Source organism: Sus scrofa, chromosome 2 (assembly GCF_054392235.1).
Source record: "Sus scrofa isolate SSC_HxYL_T2T_F1_AM1 chromosome 2, Sscrofa_HxYL_maternal_Yorkshire_Landrace_v2.0, whole genome shotgun sequence".
Lineage (NCBI taxonomy): Eukaryota > Metazoa > Chordata > Mammalia > Artiodactyla > Suidae > Sus > Sus scrofa.
This window is the reverse complement of record NC_139384.1, coordinates 29,522,213-29,544,610: the sequence shown is the minus strand read 5'-3', so window position 1 is coordinate 29,544,610 and position 22,398 is coordinate 29,522,213. Positions and strand designations below refer to the sequence as shown.

Genomic DNA, 22,398 nt, shown 5'->3' with positions numbered 1-22,398 from the left:
GCATCTGGAAAACACCTGTCCAGGAAATCTGCCTCGAGCTCTGCTGCCTTTGCTTTCCAGGTGATCTGAGAGGCCTCCTGGGAAGGGCTGAGTCCCTGATGTCCTGGAGTCTCAGGAAAGCTTGCCGAGGAAAGACCAGCTCCTTTCTACAGTCAGAACAAAGGAAGGCCAGTGCTGTGCCCAGCGGTGCCAAAATAGAAGGCTAAATTAAAATTAGAATTTGCCTTAAGCTCTTTGTCTGGGGGCTTATGGTTTTTGCATTAATTTGGTTGGCTGGGCTTTAGGGATCTATCCCCTGCCCCCATGTCTTCTCCAAGAGTGGTTCAGATTATATATATACATACATATATATATATTTCTTTTTTTCTTTTTTGACTGCCTAGTGGCATATGGACTTCCTGGGCCAGGGGTCAGATTCCAGCCACAGTTGTGGCAATGCCAGGACCTTAACCGACTGTGCAGGGCCAGGGATCAAACCTGTATCCCAGCGCTCCAGAGATGCCACCGATCTAATTGCACCCCAGTGGCAACTCTCAGATTTTATATCTTTAAGAAATTCAAGAACATGATGGAAGATGGTATGAGAAAAGGAATGTGTGTTATGTGTATGGCTGGGTCACCATGCTGTACAGAAAATTGATAACAGCACTGAAAATCAACCGTTCTCCAACAAAAATTAAATTAAAAAAAAAGAAAGATCCTGGGGTTGACAGTTCAATGTAAGCACCCCAAACGCTTTTGTTCTAGATATTGACTTGGGAATTAATCTCTTTAGCAAATTCCAATACAGGGGCACCACAAAACCTTTTATTTTTAATTTTTTCTATAGACTATATACACCTATGATATTCTGCAAATGAGCAGTGACACCTAAGAATAGATGCTTAGCTCTTCATATTGATTTTCCAGCTTGGGCGTTGCCCATGTCTTAGAATTACCTGGCTCCAACTCTAGGGAATGGTGTGTGTGATTCTGTAGAATGAAATTACTTGTTAAAATATTAGCTATGCATGAACTCTTTTACGCAAAAATATTATTCTATGGAATTTAAATATTGTATCAGTTCTATACTTAGTTCTAAATATTCTCAAAGTTAAAATACATTTATCTAATAATTAGACAGTCATTCTATCTCAAACAATTTGGGATTGCCTTCCCAAACACCTTTTTCGGGGGCCCCTCAGCTGGCTGAGAGATCCCAGTCCAGGGAAGAGAAAGACATTCCTCTTTCCTTCCTTCCTTCCTTCCTTCCTAGGGCTGCACCTGTGGCATATGGAAGTTCCCAGACTAGGGGTTGAATTAGAGCTGCAGTTGCTGGTCTACACCACAGGCGCAGGAATGCTAGATCCCTGCCGCGTCTGCAGCCTACACCACTGCTCACAGCAACCCTGGATCCTTAACCCACTGAGTGGGGCTAGAGATCAAATCCGTGTCCTCATGGATACTACTCTGGTTTGTTACCCCTGAGCCACAACAGGAACTCCCCATTTCTCTCTGTGACTCTGATGGAATAGACTCCAATGTCTCACAAGGAGTGGTCACAGAACATTATTTTTTGAATAGAAGTGAAAATGCAAGCCAGTCTTCTGTCTGGTTGATAGAATGGAACTTGGCATCAATGCTTAGCAGCATTGTTTTGGCTAAATGTGGCAGATTACCACTCACATTTGTCATCTCCTTCCCAACTCCAACCCCTCATGATGGGAAAGAGAAAAAAGCAGTAACATGTCCACCAATTGATGAGCGGATAAAAACGTACTGTATATACCATACGACCATATATATATATATATGTATATATATACACACATACACAATATAATATTATTAAAAAGAAATATAGGAGTTCCTGCTGTGACACAGCAGAAACAAATCCAACTAGTAGCCATGAGGTTGCAGTTTCCATCCCTGGCCTCACTCAAGGGGTTAAGGATCTGGTATTGCTGTGGCTGTGGTGTAGGCCGGCAGCTACAGCTCTGATTTAACTCCTAGCCTGGGAACCTCCATAAGCCTCAGATGCGGCCCTAAAAAGCAAAAAAAAAAAAAAAAAAAAAAAGCAACGACTAAAGGAGTAAAATACTGTTACATGCCACAACATGGAGCCTTGAAATGTTATGCAGAGCGAAAGAGGCCAGTCACAAAAAGGTCATGTATAGTATGATTTTTTGAAAAATCCCCAGTAGGTAAATCCATAGAGATGAAAAGCAGGTTGGTGATTGCCAGGGCTTGGGAGGAAAGAGGAACAGGGAATGATTGTTATAACGGGTACAAGCTTTCCTTCAGGATGATGAAAATGTTTTAGAATGAGATGGGGTATGATGATCACTCCACACTGTGAATGTACTAATTGCACTGATTTTTGCACTTTCCACTGGTTAAAATGAATTTTATCTTTTGTGAATTGCACCTAAATGAAAAAGTCAATGGCATAAAACAAAGACAAGGAAAAGGAAAAAGAGGAGACCATCATTGGACAAGATACTTCAGCACATTTTGGAATATGGAAGACACTGGGAGAAAAGGGAACTGACTTACTGGAGCTGAGGTAGTTTAAGATCCTAAGTGGTTTTGAGGGAATGAAGAATGGGGTGGGGTTGGTACCAGGGGAGAAAGAAGCTACTTAACTGGTCAGAACCATAGAAAGATTGAGGCTTAGTGATAATAGATGCCACAATAAGTAACCATAAATAGGGAAATTGGTTGAAATTCAGAATATAGAGAATTTGGATGCCAAGGGCTTCCCCCCCCCATGCTGAGCAATCAGGAGACTTTGTAATCCACCCCCTTCTTCTGGGTGGGGGACACCTAGAGACAGCAGAGTGCGGGGGTAGTTCTCATCCTGAATGTGAGGAAGAAGGGTGGGTGAGCCTCTGCGTGAGACCCCAGCTCTCTTCTGGAACACCTGCAGCCAGGCTTAGATGGGCACCTGTAGCCTGCCCCAAGCAGATGACTGGGAGATTCCTTTCAGGAAAAACTGAATCATCCATGAGAGAACACCTCCAGATACTTATTTTTGAGAGCTCCCCATGAAAAGGCACCTCACAATTATACAGGTTCCAGGGGTCCCCATGGGTCAGATCTGACCTTGAACTCAGAGCTTCTAACAAGTTGTCACTGTACCTCAGTCTCAATGATGGAAAGACAGGACTTTTGATGAAACATCCAACATGAATGAGAGAATAAAATAAATGAAGTGGAAAAAGAATCTGGTAATGTAAAGAGCAGAGAAACACCAGGGAAAAGAAAATCAGTTTTAAAAGAGAAACCTTCATATAAGTATTGTTCTTTGGAGCGATAAAGAAAGATGGTACACCTCTGGGAAAAAAGTATAGGTTGCCATGTAAACATGACTCGAAGAAGAGGAAAGGATTCCTGGAAATTTACAACATGAACAACAAAATTAAAATTAAAAAGTAAACAGAAGGTTAGGAGATCATGTTTACACAACAAAACTTTAGATTTCAAAAACAGGAATGAAGAGGGAGTTCCTGTCATGGCTCAGTGGTTAAGGAATCTGACTAGGAACCATGAGGTTATGGGTTCAATCCCTGGCCTTGCTCAGTGGATTAAGGATCCAGCGTTGCTGTGACTGTGGTGTAGGCAGACGGCTACAGCTCCGATTTGACCCCTAGCCTGGGAATCTCCATATGCTGCGGGAGCAGCCCAAGAAATGGCAAAAAAAATAAATAAATAAATAAACCAAGAATGAAGAGTCAATCCAGGAGGTTTTGTGTGACCAAAGGAAGATTCAGAAAGAGACTAGAGGAAGGAAGAGAGAAATATTATAAGAAAAGCATCTAGAACAAAAGGCTATGTGTTTCCAGATTGAAATGATCCACACCGTCTTTTCCAAAAAAATGGATTTTGGCAAAAATCACATTGAAACCCATCCTTATGAAATTTGAGGACAAGAAGGTCCTAAAACTTCCAGAGGGAACAATGGATCACAATGAACTTAGACTCAGAATGGCATTGGACTTCTCTGCAGAGACATTGGACACTGGAAGAAAAGGAACAATGCCTTAAAATCTATGAGAAAATGATCTTTTTTTTACCTCAAATTCTATATTCAATTCAACCAACAACCTGATGCAAGGGAGGAATTAGAATATTATCAGATATATAAGGACTAAAACTTGGCCTTCTGTGCACCCAGTCTCAGATGGTATTGAAAGATGCACTTCATCAGAATGAGGACATACACCAGGAAAGTGAAAGAAATGGATTCTGGGAAATAGGGGCCCCACACAGTTCAGGGTTCAGCCAGAAGAGACTTGAGAGCATATCCAGGATGTCGAGGGTGGACAGCTCCAGAGGGACAGCGCCATAGGAAGGCCACAAAAGAAATATCTGATCACAAACACGTTCAGAAGCGGTATTAAAAAATATGTGTGGGAGTTCCTGTCATGGCTCAGTGGTTAACGAATCCGAATAGGAACCATGAGGTTGCGGGTTCAATCCTTGGCCTTGTTCAGTGGGTTAAGGATCTGGCGTTGCCGTGAGCTGTGGTGTAGGTTGCAGACGCGGCTCAGATCCCGTGTTGCTGTGGCTCTGGTGTAGGCCAGTGGCTACAGCTCCAATTTGACCCCTAGCCTGGGAACCTCCATGTGCCATGGGAGCGGCCCAAGAAATGGCCAAAAACAAAACAAAACAAACAAACAAAAAAACTGTGTAACATGTATTCAAACATTTGTAAGAAAAAGTTAGTAAAAGACACGAGAAAATCCAGCAAATGAAAAATTACACAAGGCAATGCTTAATTCCTGGAAAACAACAACAAAAAATTTTCAATATAGAAAATGGAGTGGATAAAGAAGATGTGGTACATATACACAATGAAATATTACTCAGCCATAAAAAAGAATGAAACAATGCCATTTGCAGTAACATGGATGGACCTAGAGATGATCACTAAGTGAAGTTAGTCAGACAGAGAAGGACAAACATCATGTGGAATATAAAAAGGGATACAAATGAACTTACTTGAAGAACAGAAACAGATTCACAGACTTTGAAAAACTTACAGTTACCAAAGGGGACAGGTGGGGTATGGGAGGGCATATGCACACTGAGGTGTATGGAATGATTGGCCAGTGGAGACCTGCTGTATCGCACAGGGAACTCTATCCAATATTCTGTGATAATCTGTGTGGGAAAAGAATCTGAAAGAGAATGGATGTGTGTACGTGTGTAACAGAATCACTTTGCTGTACAGCAGAAATTATCTTAACATTGTAAATCAACTATACTTCAATAAAACTTAAAAAAATAAAAAAGAAAAGAAATGCAATCATGGTGTGACTAATCGTTGAACAATAAATATATGTGCATAGTCATTATAATGCAAATGCTGATTATTGGTTTAAACCTAAAGCAGTGACATTTGGAGGAAGGGGCAAGGACAGTAGGGTATAAAAGAACTAAATGTTTACTGGCCATTGACATGTCAAAGAATAGCAGCATAGCAGAGTTCCTTTTGTGGCGCAGTGGAAACGAATCTGACTAGGAACCATAAGGTTGTGGGTTCAATCCCTGGCCTTGCTCAGTGGGTTTAGGATCTGGTGTTGCTGTGAGCTGTGGTGTAGGCTGACAGTTGTAGCTCTGATTTGACCCCTAGCCTGGGAATCTCCATATGTCGTGGGAGCGGCCCTAAAAAGCCAAAAAAAAAAAAAAAAAAAAAAAAAAAATCATAGGGACGCAAATACCAATAGAAAAAGAGAGAAGGAAATGTTTGCCTTTAGGAACAGGACTTGGGAAGTGATAGTAGGGGAACAAGAAGGGGCTTCTTGCTTTTTGCTGTTGCTGTTGTCAACCTTTTACTACCACTAACTGTGTTTCTCATGATATTGAAAATAAAAAATAAGTATTAGTTAAAAATAAAAATTAGTTGGGCGTTCCCGTCGTGGCTCAGTGGAAACGAATCTGATTAGTGTCCATGAGGATGCAAGTTTGATCCCTGGCCTTGATCAGTGGGTTAAGGATCCGGGATTGCTCTGAGCGATGGTGTAGGTCGCATATTCAGCTCGGATCCTGCATTGCTATGGCTGTGGTGTAGGCTGGAGTCTACAGCTCTGATTCAACCCCTAGCCTGGGAACTTCCATATGCTTCAGGTGCAGTGCTAAAAAGCAAAAAAAAAAAAAAAAAAAAAAAAAAAAAAAAAAAAAAAAAAAGTTAAAAATATTAGCCACTGTGGAGTATGTCAATGACATGTCCAGCAAGGCTGATGGACTGCAGGGATTCCTTGTATTCCTACCCCAAACAAGTGCAGATAATTAAAATGGGTGGCCTTTCTTGGACATTTCTGGTGTGCTAGGCATTCAGCATTATCTCAGTTAATCTGCACAACAATTGTGTGATGGAGGCTCATTTACTCTCTTCTTTAGGGATAAGTAAACCCAGAGAGGGAAGTACTTGCCCAGGGTCCTGCAGCCAGCAGCCGGCGGGTGTGGAACTGGGATTCAGCCTGGGCCTAGAAGACTCGACAGACCACGTGTCTAACCTCACAGGTTTACTACCTTTCCCCTGCACCGTCGTTAGATATTTTTAGTACCTAATTGCTGATGCCCTGTGCTGGGTGCTGTCAAGGAGAATTATACAAGCACATAGTGCACTGTGACTCCTGTTGATGACAACGTGTCAGAAATGAAGGAAACGCACACACGTTACCACTGACTCAGTGCTGGGACTGTGAGGGGGTGGCGCGGAGATCAGCCAGGGCCCTGTAATTTGGGGGACCTGGATGCTGGAATGATGCTGGGTTGGGCTGCTGTTGTTGGGAATGTGGGAGAAAGGACTTCTGAACCAAACGTATCCTCATGCACTCATCCATCACCGTGGGGAAATTCATCACCAGAGGGAAATCTCCTTTCCCCTTCTACACATTCTCTCCAAGACATGGTTTCTGATTTATCTTCCTGTTCAAGTCTGATGTTCTTTTTTTAGGTTTCAAAAAGTTGATTTAGGAGTTCCCGTCGTGGCTTAGTGGTTAGTGAATCCGACTAGGAACCATGAGGTTGCGGGTTCGATCCCTGCCCTTGCTCAGTGGGTTAAGGATCCGGCGTTGCTGTGAGCTGTGGTGTAGGTCGCAGACGCGGCTCAGATCCCACGTTGCTGTGGCTCTGGCGTAGGCTAGCAGCTACAGCTCCGATTCGACCCCTAGCCTGGGAACCTCCATATGCCATGGGAGCGGCCCAAGAAATGGCAAAAAGACAAAAAAAAAAAAAAAAGGATCTGGTGTTGCCGTGAGCCGTGGTGTAGGTTGCAGACACGGCTCGAATCCCCCGTTGCTGTGGCTCTGGCGTAGGCAGGTGGCTACAGCTCCAATTTGACCCCTAGCCTGGGAACCACCATATGCTGTGGGTGTGGCTCTAAAAAGACAAAAAAAAAAAGTTGATTTATCTTACTTCAGGATGAAATATAAAGGTAGACTGATTTTTTTTTTTTTTTGGTTGAGAAAGAGAAAAATAGCAAAAAATCATTCAAACACTGTTTTCAACATCTCCTCCTTTGTTATTTTATTTTATATTATTATTTTATATTTTGTCTTTTTAGGGCTGCATCCACAGCATATGGAATTTCCCAGGCTAGGGGTAGAATCAGAGCTACAGCTGCCAACCTACAGTACAGCCACAGCCACAGCCACATGGGATCCTGAGCTGTGTTTGCAACCTACACCACAGCTCATGCAACGCCAGATCCTTAACCCACTAAGTGGGGCCAGGGATCCATCCCATGTCCTCATGGATACTAGTTGGGTTCATTACCGCCTGAGCCATGTCGGGAACTCCATCCTCTTTTGTTTTTTAAATTTATTTTTATTTATTAAGCAAATACATGTTTAGAATTTAAAGACTGAAATAGTACCACAGGCTTGCTCCTTCTGGACTTCATTTCCACAGTTCTCAGTGGTCTGTGTACATGGATTTTCTTAATTAATTAACCAATTATTCAGTTGAGTTTATTGCCATCAAGAATGAGGGTGTAGACCACTTACAGTCTCTTCCTCCCTCTGTGCCCACTCTCCCCCACTGGGCTCCTAAGCCCTTCCCCCTTCCTCTAGGTAGTGATGTTTATATGATAACTAGTCCAGTAGTGTTCGCAGCTGAGCCACGTTATGTGTTAGGATCATTCCTTCTTTCTTTCCTACTTCTCATCCTTGACCCTCAGCCCCACCTCACCCTGGAATCCATAATTACCTCATTTTCCCCTTGCTTGGCTTTCTAACTATACCTGTCACCACCTATCCCCCCAATTCTTTTCTCCAGCTCCCCTCTGAATAAGATGCTCCCATCAGACAATCCATCAGCTCCATCCTTTCCCTTGGTGACCTCTCTCCCAGTCCCCTCCCCTCTGCTCCAGGGGACATTCCTACCGAGGCCTCCTCCTCCCCTCTGGTCCTCCCAACCTCCCTCCTTCCATCTTCTCAGGAATTCCAGCCTCCCCCTTCCTGTGTTTGGATCACCTGTGTCCTGGATCCCACGCCTTTCTTTTCTTCTTTTTCTTGTTTGTCATCTTTTTAGGGCCATGCCCGCAGCATATGGAAGTTCCCAGGCTAGAGGTCTTATTGGAGCTGCAGCCGCAGGCCTACAGCACAGCCACCACAGCAATGCAGTGATCTGAACCGCATCTTCGACCTACACCACAGCTCACCACAATGCCAGATCCTTAACCCACTGAGGGAGTCCAAGGATTGAACCCTCGTCCTCATGGATACTAGTTGGGTTCTTTACTGCTGAGCCACAATGGGAACTCCCCCCACACCTTTCTGTTTCTGGGTTTACTCCTTTGTTTTGATTGAACTCACTGCCTATGACCTCCCTAGAAAGAGCAAAAGATACCTTTTTGGAGTCCTGGGCTGAGTTCTGAAGTCACCAGCCTGGAGGCGTCCTGTGCCTTTCTGTGCACAGCAGGATTCTCCTTGCACTTCCCAACCATAGACGCCCCCTTTCTATTTGTCCCCTAGCTTGTGGTTAAATCCATCCCCCGGAACAACATTCTGAGTGTCCTGGTCTGTCATGAAGCCACAGGCCATGCCCAGCAAGTGCCAATCAACAGCACTTGTCTTAATAATAGCTTAGCCTCAATAACCAAGGTTTAAGTTGTATTAATCACCTAATAAAGAAACCTTCACAAGTGCTAATGACTAGCCTAGTCTTCTTACTAGGTTCATTTAAAGAAGTGCCATTTTAGAAGCTGTGGTGCTCACAGTCACTCGACAAACATTTATTAAATGTCTGCTATATACAGAACACAATGCGAGAGCTTTATCATGAGTTATCTAATGTAATACAACAATCCTGTGAAGTGGGCATAATTGCCATTTGTAAAAGAGGAAAGAGTTTCAGGGAATAAAGCTCCTCCAGCTATTTATTCAACACGTATACTGAGGACAAACTGTGTGCTGGGTGATGGGGATACTGGCGGGGGAGGGGGTGGGTGCAGACACATGTCTCGGGCCTCTTAGAGCTTCCAGTCTAGCTGAAGAAGACAGACATCAAACAGTTTTACAAATAGTTTGTTTATTTATTTATTTTTGCTTTTTAGGGCCACACCTGCAGCATATGGAAATTCCCAGGCTGGGGTCCCATCGGAGCTACATCTGCTGGCCTGTGTCACAGCCATAGCAACGCAGGATCTGAGGCGTATCTGTGACCTACACCACAGCTCACGGCAATGCTGGATCCTTAACCCACTGATTGAGGCCCCAGAAATCCTCATGGTTGGATTCGTTTCCACAGCGCCACAGCAGGAACTCCACAAACGGTTTATTAAATGCATTTGAGACAAGGGCCACAAAGAAGGCATGTGACATGCTGTGCCCTAGTCTGGTTTCCTGGAGGCAGTACGTTAAGTCTGGAAGATTAGCGAGAGTGAGCTGGATGAAATGAGGTGTGAGGGAGGGAGAGAGGGCAGGGAGAGCTCAGGCAGGGGGGCTCAGGGACAGGAACGGGCCTGCATAAGTGAGGACCCGAAAGGCCAGAGCAGAGTGGGATGGTGTGCACGGTGTGACTGAACGCCCAGGGGACCAGTGCCGGAGGCAGATCATGAAGGGTTCATGTCCTCCAGAAAGGGATGCGCGTTATCTTCCAGGGCTCCAGGAGGCTTTGGAGCCATGGAATGGAAGATTTATTTTGTCAAAGCTCTTTCTGGTTGCGATGGGGACATACACTGGAGGGTTCAAGAGTGGACATGGGGAGAGCCAAGAAAAGGATTTTCCAGACATCACAACCTAGGGGACAGCTGCTTGCATTGAGGGTGCTGGTAGGATGGTGGAGGCACCCAGAGGGTGTTTGGAAAGGGATTTGCTCCAGGTCACACAGAACAGAGCCAGGCTCTGAACCCAGCTTGTGGGGACAAGGCCAGTGTTCCTTCTGATCCATGAAAGCTGCTCTCTTCCCTGTGCATGTGTGAGCAGGGCATCTGCACCCCTTCTGTTCCAGTGCAGTGGTTGAGGATGCTGAGTTATAACCGATAGTTACACGGAATCTTTCTCCCTTGTGCAGTGATAGAGCATCCTAAAAAAAAAAAAATTCACAACAATGAAAAAACAGCACATACATCCTGAAACAGGCTGTAGGAATGTAAACAGAGTCCCCAAACCAAATTAAACATGAGGAAGTTATAGGAGCTCAAGAATCTTCCATGGTTCTTAGGGTCATAATTCCAGAGCTATAGTTGATTTTTTTTTTTTTTTTTACTTACAATGTTGTGCCAATTTCTCCATCGCTTTTTAAAAAGTCTTGACCAGGGATCATTAAACCATGGTCTGTGGGCCAAATCTAGCCCCACAACATGTTTTTGTAAACAAAGTCTTACAGAGATACAAGCCCACACGTGGGTTTTACATACTGTCTAGAGCTGCTCTTGCACTACGAAGGCAGAGGTGAGCAGATCAGACAGAGGCTACAGGGGCATAAAGTCAAAAATATGTGTTTATTTATTTATTTATTTAATTTTTATGTATTTATTTTATTTTATTTTTTGTCTCTTCTAGGGCCGCACCCTCGGCATGTGGAGGTTCCCAGGCTAGGGGTCTAATTGGAGCTACAGCTGCCGGGCTATGCCACGGCCACAGCAACCCGGGATCCGAGCCGCATCTGCAACCTATACCACAGCTGCTCATGGCAACGCTGGATCCTTAACCTACTGAGTAAGGCCAGGGATTGAACCCACAACCTCATGGTTCCTAGTCGGCTTTGTTAACCATTGAGCCACAACAGGAAATCCTGTATTTATTTATTTATTGCTTTTTAGGGCCACAGAGGCAGCACATGGAAGTTCCTAGGCTAGGGGTCAAATCAGAGCTGCAGCTGCCAGTCTACACCACGGCCAAAGCATAGCAGGACTGGAGCCACATCTGCAAACGACACCACAGCTCATGGCAACGCCTCAACCCACTGAGTGAGGCCAAGGAGCGAACCCACATCCTCATGGATACTAGTTGGATTGTTTCCACTGCGCCACAGTGGGAACTCCCCCAGAATATTTACTATCTGATTGTTACAGGATAGTTTGCTAACCCCAGGTGTAAACGGTCAACAGAACAGTAAATCAGGGCTTCATCTACAGTGTTTGCTGTTTTCTGTGGTCTAAGTACTCCCATCACACCTGATTCAATCTCCCCGCGTGCCACCACTACACACAGTTGGGAGACATGCAGCACTGAGAAGTGATCTCACTCTACGGCTGCAGTAGATGTAAATAACCTCAAGAGCACAGATAATCCGAAAACGTGGTAAAATAATTAAGATGAATTTTGAATGTCTACTACCTTTGTTTCGAAATAAAGTGATTGAGTTCTAAATTTATGGAATTTAATTTTTGATAACAATTGTGTTTAACAAGGGGCTTGAAAGGTTTTTGAACATTTAGTGATCAGATAGTCATGAGCTGGTGTGATTGCTTTCCTAAAGTGTCCAGCCACCTCTTTTTTCAGGTCGTTTTCCTATCTCCAGGAAAAAGTCTCTTCTATCTTTCCAGCCCACGTTGCTCCCAAAGCGTCCTGTGCCCTTTTAAGGAACCTCTGGCTGACCAGGGACCTCTTTTTTTTTTTTTTTTTTTTTTGACCAGGCCTGACTTATCCTCCCTCAGCTCCATTCCCATCAATACTCTTTTTTTTTTTTTCTTTTTTGCTTTTTAGGGCCACACCCATGGCATATGAAAGTTCCTGGGCTAGGGGTTCAATCGCAGCTGCAGCTGCCAGCCTCCACCAGAGCCACAGCAATGCAGGATCCGAGCCATGGCTGTGACCTACACCACAGCTCACGGCAACGCCGGATCCTTAACCCACTGAGTGAGTCCAGGGAGCAAACCGGCATCCTCATGGATACTAGTTGGATTCGTTTCTGTTGCGCCACAACAGGAACTCCCTATCAATAGTCTTATTCCCATAGTAGGGTTGACATCAAACAGACGACAATTTACAATAAGGTATAAATGATTAATGGTTGATTGTTTGAACAGGCCTGGGGATGTTTGCATTAAGGATTCTTTTTTTTTTCTTTTCAAAATTTATTAGTTTCTAATGTATAGCAAAGTGATTCAGTCTATATATATTCAATTATATTTATGTATATTCTTTTCAGATTCTTTTCCATTATACATTATTACAAGATATATTGACTATAGTTCTCTGTGATATACAGTAGGTCCTTATCTTATTGTTTATCAATTTTATATATGTTAATGTGTCTCTGTTAATACCAAATTCCTAATTTATTCCAGCCCTTCCCCTCTTCCCACTGGTAGCCATAAATTTGTTTTCTATGTCTGTGAGTTTGTTTCTGTTTTGTAAATAAGTACTTTTGTGTCATTTTAAAATTAGGTTCCACATGTAAGTGATATATATTTGTCTTTGTTTGACTTATGTCATTTAATATATAATTTCTAAGTCCATCCATATTGCTGCAAATGGCAATATTTCATTCTTTTTATGGCAGAGTAATATTCCCTTATATATATATATGTATATGTACACCACATTTTATTTATCCATTCATCTGTCAATGGGCAGTTAAGTGGCTTCCATGTCTTGACTATTGTAAATAGTGCTGCTGTGAATATTGGGGTGTAGGTCTTTTTTGGATGAGAGTTTTTGTGTGTTCCAGATATATGCCAGAGAGTGGGATTGCTAGATCATAGGGTAGCTCTATTTTTAGTTTAGTAAGGGACCTCCATACTATTCTCCATAGTGGCTGCATCAATATACATTCCCACCAACATTGTAGGAGGGTTCCCTTTCCTCCACACCCTCTCCAGAATTTATTATTTGTAGACTTTTTGATGGTGGCCATTCTGACTGGTATGAGGTGAAACCTCATTGTAGTTTTGATTTGCATTTCTCTAACAATTAGTGATGTTGAGCATCTTTTCATCTGTATGCTTTCTTTGGAGAAATGTCTATTTAGGTCTTCTGCCCAATTTTTTGATTGGGTTGTTTGTTTTTTGATACTGAGCTATATGAGCTATTTGTATATTTTGGAAATTAGTCCCTTGTTTGTTTCATTGTTTGCAAATATCTTCTCCCATTCTATAGGTTGTATTTTCATTTTGCTTATGGTTTCCTTTGCTGTACAAGAGCTTCTAAGTTGGATTAAGTCCCATTTGTTTTTGTTTTTTTTTTTTGCTTTTATTTCTTTTGTCTTGGGAGACCGACCCAAGAGAACACTGCTATAATTTATGTCAGAGGATTTTGCCTGTATTCTCTTCTAGGAGTTTTATGGTGTCATGTCTTACACTTATGTCTTTAAGCTGTTAAGAGTTTATTTTTGTGTATGGTATGAGGGAGTGTCCTAACTTCGTTGATTTACATGCAGCTATCCAGCTTTTCCCAACATCACTTGCTTAGAGATTGTCTTTTCTCCATTGTATATTCTTGCCCCCTTTGTTGAAGAAGAATTGACCATAGGTGTGTGATCTGTCTTTTCTTTATACCAGTTACTGGTTGCAACTCCTCTAGTCTTCCCATTCTACCTCCGTAGAGTTGATAAAAAGCAAGAGGAAACATGCAGGATGGAAATAATCCTGACTTTGCTAGCCTCAGTTATTAAGTCATTTTGGGCGACAGTATGGGATGACTGAGTATCCGTTGTGCGGGGTAGGTAGTAGAGAAGGAAGAAAGCGGCATTATTCACACAAAGGGTCAGTCGTTCTGGGTTCTAGTCTTGACATTCACAAACCATCTCTATACAACATTTCCATTATTTAGTAAAGAAATCGGATCCAAGCTCTAAGGACCCTTCTAGCTCTTTCTCTTTGGGATTCTGTGACCTTACCTGTTGGGAGACTAGAAGTCCGTCACTCTCTGTCTAGTTAGCTTAGTATCATTCCACCAGGTGGCGATGTTTCATTAACCCCAAAGCACGTTGTCACGCTGGGAAAAAGCCAAGTTCTGCTGCTAGCTTTCTGTCCCCTGAATGTGAAGAAGAAGAAGGACTCTCCAAAGCTGTGGAGGAAAGAAGGAAATGTCCTCCTGAATAGGTTGGGCAGGTAACGCTGGAAACCAATAAAGCCCCATTTCTCCTCTCTGCAAGTTCTCGGAACTGCGGGTTAGAATTTTGCCTTCTGTGGTTGCGTATGGTGGGCACTCGGGGATGTTGGAACTGGTGGATCTTAGGGAGGCTTAGGGATAGTGGAGATATGCCCAGGCAGTGGGCTTGTGTGAGCCCTGCAAAAACTCCACCCAGAGAAGGGCACCAGATGCCAGGTATTCCTGGGCCAGGCAGGATTAGAAGTTGCTAGATGCATACACGAGTAGCTAGGATGACCCTTGCAGAATCAGGCTGCTTTATGAAGGTCAAAGATGAAAGACAGCAGCTTGTATTCCAGACTTCTCTTCATGCAGAGAGGGAAACTGAGGCCCAGTTCTTCTGATTCTACCTGCTTGCCAAATCGCTTTTTCCTTAAACATTTCAAATTGACTTTTTAATTTTCTTTTTTGGCCACCCTGTGGCATGTGGAGTTCCCGGGCCAGGGATCAGATCTGAGCTACAGTTATGACCTATGCTGCAGATGTGGCAACTCCAGATCCTTTAACCACTGTGCTGGCTGGGGATCAAACCCGCAGTCCTGGTGCTGCAGAGACACTGCCTATTGTGCCACAGTGGGAGCTCCTTAAATAGAAACATCTCTTCTCATGTGTTTAGCTGATTGTTCAAATACATCAAACAGCAGACCTATCTAGGAGGAGAGACAAGTCATTTCGGGTAACTTTTTATGAACCTGTTAAACAAATCTTAGTTGGGTTTTGTTTGGTGGTTTTTATCCATTTGATAATATAATAATGAGCATGCAGAAGTTCCTGGGCCACGGATTGAACCCTAACCATAGCAGTGACCCAAGCCACAGCAATGACAATGCCAAATTCTTTATTTTATTTTATTTTTTTCTGTCTTTTGTCTTTTTAGGGCTGCACCTATGGCATATGGAGGTTCCCAGGCTAGGGGTCTAATCCGAGTTGTAGCCTCCAGCCTACAGCACAGCCACAGCAAAGAGGGATCTGAGCCGTGTCTGTGACCTACACCACAGCTCATGGCAGCATCAGATCCTTTACCCACTGAGGATCTAACCAGGATCAAGGCCAGGGATCTAACCCAAAACCTCATGGTTCCTAGTCAGATTCGTTTCCTCTACGTCACAGTAGGAACTCCAGACAATGCCAAATTCTTAATCCACTAGGCCATCAGGGAACTCTCAGGAACATTTATTTGTTCATTGTTTTCTATAGATCAGGCTCTGATCTAAGCACTTGACATCATTATATTATATAGCAATCCCCCTAACAAAGCTGTGAGGTAGTTCTTACTATCTAGTTGCTATAGAGATTCAGAAAGGTTGACTGATTGCCCAAGGTCACACAGCGGAAAGGAGCTGAGCAACATTCTCACTCTGATTTGCCTCCCCCACCACCCCCGATTTGATCTCTAAGCCTCCATGTTTTGCTTCATGGCACTGTTTCTCTTTCATAGGATCTGAAATAGAAACTTACTGGAGTTTCTTATCTGAGCACCAGTCACTATCTCATCATTTTCCTATTGTGATAATAAGTCTTAGTGATAGTGAGACAGCTCAGGACCTAAGGACTTGGTGATATAGTGTCACACCCATGGGACACGCAGAATGTGGATGCTCAGGATGATGAGATGATCCTGAAAAACGTGGGCACCAGAATCAAGCCAAACCATTGGATCTGTGCAACTGGAAGTCTTTCCCCACTGCATGCAAAGCTAAGGATGGCTGGTCATCCTGAGGCCCAAACAGCATAATGATGGCAGCCAGGATACCGAGAGCCTCTTCTCTGAGCAAAGTGTTTTGTAGGCATGATCTCACTAGAGTCTCCCGACAGCCTGTTGCCACAGGCACGGCTCTGTCCCCACCTCCCAGGGGACAATGTCTCAAAAACAGGAAGTTGTCCTAAAGAAACTGATGCCAGCTACAAATAGCCTCCAGAGATCGAGGTTCCTGTTTTCCCCCAAAAGGATGGAAATTGACATCTCTTATTAAGACATTGATGAATAACAACCAGTGCCCAGAGTAGGAGTTACTGTCAGAAGAAGAGGCAAGGATTTCCAGTCTGACAGATTCCCAGCTCAACACCACCCTCTTGGAACCCTGGGACTTCAGGCAAATTACCTCACCTCTTCTGAGTCTCAATTACCTCATCTTCAAAAAGGAGATACTATAAATTCCAGGATTGCTGTAGATGTTAAATGAGATGATGTATGTAAGGTGCCTGGCATAATTTCTGCCAGGTGTTCAATAAATACCATTGATGATGATGAAAATGGCTGCCATTAATGCCCTTCCAACTAGCTGCCCACCCTTGTTCCAGAAGCTTCTTCATGACCATTGTGAGGCACTTTAGAATCTCTGAACCCACCTATTTAAAACCCAGTTATCCCAAGGGTCCTGCCATTTCTACCTGTTGGTAGAATGACCCTTTTTTTCTCTGGATGACCCTCATTCTCCATATCTCCATTCCATATTTTGCCAGACTCCAGAATTTAAGTAGTGAATTCTCAGGGCTTCAGGAGCTGTGGTCTATGATGACTTTACTGCCCATGCCCAATAAATGTTCAATGAATAAACGAGAGCCAATAAAACGATTAAAAACAAGAGTAAAAAGTATCCTTATGTGCGCTTTAGATCTTAAAATGCTTACCTATTTAGGCTGTTCAGAGTCAAACATGTGTCTAATAAAGATTTTACAAAGAGCTTTGGATTGGCATGACCGAAAAAAGAAGGGAGGTCCTGGTGCCCATCAGTGGGAGGCCACATGGACCAGAAGTCTTGCATCTCCAGGGCTGATAGAGTCCAAGAAAAGACACTGGTGTCTTAGGAAACATACTTCCTATCAGAGAAAGGATACCAGAAATGGAAAAGGGAGGAAGGAGGAGAACTCTCAAGGGCATCTCCTGCCAGGAATAGGATTGTGACTCTGCCACAGAATGGCTCTTAAAAAGTGATATCCGGAGTTCCTCTTGTGGCTCAGTGTATTACAACCTAACTACTATCCATGAGGATGCAAGTTCAATCCCTGGTCTCACTCAGTGGATTAAGGATCTCGTGTTGCAGTGAACTGTGAGCTGTGGAGTAGGCTGGCAGCTGCAGCTCCCTTTCAACCCCTAGCCTGGGAACTTCCATACACTGCAAAAAAAAAGTGATATCAGACCACCTTTATGATGTTCTAGCAGCTAAATGGAGCCCTAAGAAAGGCCACAGTGACTATCAATCCCACCGGCATCTGCCTGTCACATGGCCTGATATGCCGCAATTAGGATTTCTTTTCTTTGGGTTAACAAGTAAGTTCTAGAAACTTCTTATTCTATATCCTCAACCTTTGGATTACCTCTTGATTATAAATGTGTAAAAACTACAACTTATTATTTTTTCTCTTTTATTACAAAGAGATTCATATTCATCAATATCTGGAAAAAAAAAGACAAGCTAAATAGGAAAATAAATTCAGCTCATAATGTAATTACCCAGAGATAGCTCTTATTAAAATTTAGGCATTCCCTTTTGCCTAAACTTTTTTTTTTTTTTTTTGGTGAAATTGAATAGAACACAATTTAACTATTTCATTCATAGTTAATTTTTTTAATGTAGAAAATCTTTTCCCAAACTATGAAGAACTTGCCCCTATTTTCTTCTAAAAGCTTTATACAGTGGAGCCTTTCAGATAAGGTTGGGAATCCACCTGGAATTGATTTCTGTGTATGGTGTGAGGTAAAGACAAGTTTTATTTTTCCACCCAAATGGATATCCAGATGTATCAATACCATTCTTTCTTTACTACTCTGCAACTTCATTTCTGTATTGAAAAATCAGTTGTCTACACAGGGGTGGCTTTCTTTCTGGGTGCTCTTTTGTTCCAATAGTCTGTCTCTCTATTGAACAAGATAGGATGGGCTATGTTTTGTTTTAGTAACAGACAACCCCAGCATCTCATGGCTTTACATATTAAGTTATTTCTTCTTCCTCAGCAGGTCACTGGTGATGCAGGATATGCATCAGGGCAGCCATCCTTCATGAAGTGAAATGGCTGCATCATCAGGAGCACTCTTCATCCAGAGAAGAGAGGCAGAGGTTACATGCCGAGGTTTTTGCTGACTCAGTGTGAAAACGTCATCCATCATTCACTTCCTCTTACAGCTCGTTTGCCGGAACTAGTTACAGAGTTATACTCACCAGTAAGGTACCATGAAGTGCTGTCTGCCATGTGCCTGGAAGGGGAGGATACCCAGATATTGGAAAACACTAGTGATATCTACCTCCATCCATATCCTTGAATGAAAATGGCAGTCTTAACTACTCTACTACGGTAATAAGACTCAACACCCAGTAGAGCAAGTCCTTCAACCCTGGGTTTCCTCTTCAAGCAGGTCTTGACTCGTCTTGGACCTTGGCAATTTCATATAAATTTTAGAAAGTGTTCATTAAGTTCTTTAAAATATCCCGTTGGGACTTTTTATTGATGCTAGAGCTCATTTAGGGAGAATTGCTATTTAAAATTTTGAGTGTTCAAATTCAGTAACATAAAATTTCTCTCCTTTAATTCTCTCAATAATGGATGTTTTGTACAGAGGTCTTGGACACTTTCTGTTAGATTTTTCCCTAGATTTCTTTTGACATTTTTAATGCTAATGTAAATGTTATCTTTAATTTTTTTTCAGTTTATGAAAAATTGTGGTTGGTGAATGGAAATTTAATTCATTTTTCTGTGTTGACTTTATATCTAGTGACCCTGAAACTTTCTTAGTATCTAAAAGTGATATGCAGATTTCCACGGATTTTCTATGTAGGTGATAATGTAATTAACCCACACATATTCACAATTTTATGTCTTGGCTGTGGCTTTCATTTCTTTTCCTTGCTTTGCTGTGTGGGACACAGGACATGTCATGATAGTGAGGGCCCTTGTTTCTTCACAACCTCAGAAAGGACATTTTCCAGGTTTCATTTTTAAATGTATTAGTTGTCATAAGTTTCAGAGCAGATACTACTTACCAGATTACTTCAGTGACCCCTTTTTTCTAGCTTCTACGATTTTTAATAACATATGTTGAATTTTACCAAATGTTTTTTTCTGCATCTATTGAGATGACTATATGACTTTTCTCTCCTTTTTTTTTTTTTTTTTTTTTTTTTTTTTTTTTTGTCTTTTTGCCTTTTCTAGGGCCGCTTCCCATGGCATATGGAGGTTCCCAGGCTAGGGGTCGAATCGGAGCTGTAGTCACCAGCCTATGCCACAGCCACGGCAATGCCAGATCTGAGCCAGGTCTGCAACCTGTGCCACAACTCACAGCAACGCCGGATCTTTAACCCACTGAGAAAGGCCAGGGATAGAACCTGTGTCCTCATGGGTGCTAGTCAAATTCCTTTTCCCTGAGCCATGACAGGAACTCCAATATTTCATTCTTTTTTATGGCTAATATTCCATTGTTTATATATACCACATCTTCTTAAGTCAATTGAGTTGTTTCCACCCTCCTTTCATCTGTTAAGGTGGCAAATTACATTGGTTTTCTGATGTTAATGCAGCATTTCCTCTAGCATTCTGGAATAAGCCAAAGGTGGACAGGATGTGTTTCCTTTTTGGGTTTTTTTGGCCCCGCCTATGGCATGGGGAACTTCCTGGGCTTGGGACCGAATCTGTGCCACAGCAGCAACCTGAGCCACGACAGTGACATAACCAGATCCTTGACCTGCTGTGCCATAAGGGGAACTCCTGTGTTTCCTTTTTATACCTTACTTGTTTGGCTTGCTAGTATTTTATTTAGGATTTTTTCACATGTCATGAGTAAAACTGGACTGTGATTTTCTTTTTCATACTGTTCTTATTGGGTTTTGGTATTAAGATTACTTTTTTTAACCTTGCAAAATAAAATGGAGATTCTTCTTAATTTTCTGGAAGAGTTTATATAAAGTTGGCATTATATTTTCTTTAAATATTTCATCAAATTTGCTTGAAGCCTTCAATCACTTTATTCATGAGAAGTTTACTTTTAATTAAAAAATTAATTATTTTTAATAGTTCCAGGATTGTTCAGATTTAAAATTTTTTTATTAGTTTTGGTCAGTAGTGTTTTCCTAGTAATTTGTTTAGTTCATCTAAAATTTCAAATTTATTGACATAGAGTTTTCATAATATCCTGTTATTATCTTGATAATGTCTGCAATATATGTAATTATGTTTCTTTTTTCAACACTGACATTATCAATTTGTGCCCTTCTTTGTTGTCTTGATCTGTTGCAGAGGGGTTAATCAATTTTATCAGTCATTTCAAAGAAGCAAATTTCAATTTTATTAATACCATTTATTGTATTTTTTCTATTTCATTAATTTTTGCTCTTTTTTCCTTCCTTCCATAATTTTAGGCCATTATTCTGCTATTCTTTTCCTAACTTCTTCTCCTAGTATTCCTGAAAAAAACTATGTGAGAGGTCTGCTCACTGTATTCTTCTCATCTTTGTGCTTTCCATCATTGTGTCTCCTTCTGCTTCATTCTGAGAAGGTAATTTCTTCTGACCTCCCTTTCAGTTCACTAATTCTCTCTATACCTACCTGTGTTGAATTTGTTATTAAACGCATCTGTTGTGTTTTTTTTAACTTTGGTTATTGAGTTTTTAAATATTAGAATTGTAGAATTTCTATGATTTTATTCTAGTTGCTGAAAGGTTTTAAGTTCAATTTTTACCTCTTTGCACATGGCAGACACAGTTGTTGTACAGTCTTAATGTAACTCTCATCTTTCATTAATGTCTCCAAGTTTCTGGTGGTGAGAGTGACTGTGAGAGGTGAAGGCTCTCTCTTTCAGGCTTCTGTATTTCTTACCACACCTCTTTTTAAGACACCTGTAGTTTTCTTTTCTCATTATTTAGATATTTTTCTCCCCTACTAGACTAATGGTTCAGGGTTTATCAAAGATAAATTCTATGTTTGATCATCTCTGTATCTGTCAAGGTACTAGCAGTATTCCACCCAGGATGGGAGGGTATTATGAATCAGTGAAGGAATTTAGTCTTAGCTATCTACCTATAGCTCTGTTATTTTTTAATTTTTTTATTTTTTGCCTTTTAGCTTCTTCCTTAACCTTCCCTGTGGTTCACAAGCCACACTTGCCTCTGCGCTGTTCCTTAAATAAAACTGCTCCAGTCTCAGGCTCTTTATTCTTGCTCTTTGTTCTGTCGGAATGTTCTTGCCCCACATATCCATCTGTTTTATTTCCTCATTGCATCCACACCTCTAATCAGATGTCACTTCTGCAGAGACATCATCTTTGACCACCTCATCAGTATCAGTGTTGGCTCTTCCCTCTGCCACTCTCTACACCTCGCCCTGCTTTATTTTCCTTCAGAGCACTTACTGCTAAGTGGCAGTGTATTGTAAATATACCTACTGGTTTATTGTCTGCCTCTGCCACTAGTTTATAAGCTCTTTGAGGGCAGACACTATGTTTTTTTGCTCACCACAACTGTTTCCAGGGCTTTGAACTGTGTCTGGCACATAGAAGGCACTCAAGAAATATTTGTCGAATTAGGTGTTGTGATAACTGCTTCATATACAAGTTTAAAAAAGGTTTTTTCCTTCAGCAATTCTAACAAGTTTAATATGCTATTATCATCTCCATTTTGCTGAAGCGTGAACTAAGTCTCAGAGAGGTTAATGCATATGTCCAAGAGAACACAGCTAGTAAGTGATTGGCCTTGGATTTGAACTCAGGTTTTTGGTTTCTAAAGCTCACTGGGGAAACCTCATATATGTGACAAATGTCTACTGAGATGTGCATATAAAATTAAGCAAGGCCAAAAAAAAAAAAAATTAAGCAAGGCAGGATGCAGTCCAACAACTGTTGGGAAGGATAAAGAGAGAACACCGCAGCCTTGGGGGAGCATCA

The 22,398-nt window shown here is 42.0% G+C and overlaps 1 protein-coding gene across 2 annotated transcripts in view; it reads left to right on the top strand.

Annotated features, from left to right (window-relative positions):
- The window catches only part of EHF (ETS homologous factor), a 193,297-nt gene that overhangs the window by 94,693 nt on the left and 76,206 nt on the right, over positions 1-22,398 (top strand). For both annotated transcript variants that reach the window (XM_021083196.2, XM_085011517.1), the window contains exon 7: positions 18,484-18,821. The gene's annotated coding sequence lies outside the window, so the exon portion shown is untranslated. The remainder of the gene's footprint in view (positions 1-18,483; positions 18,822-22,398) is intronic.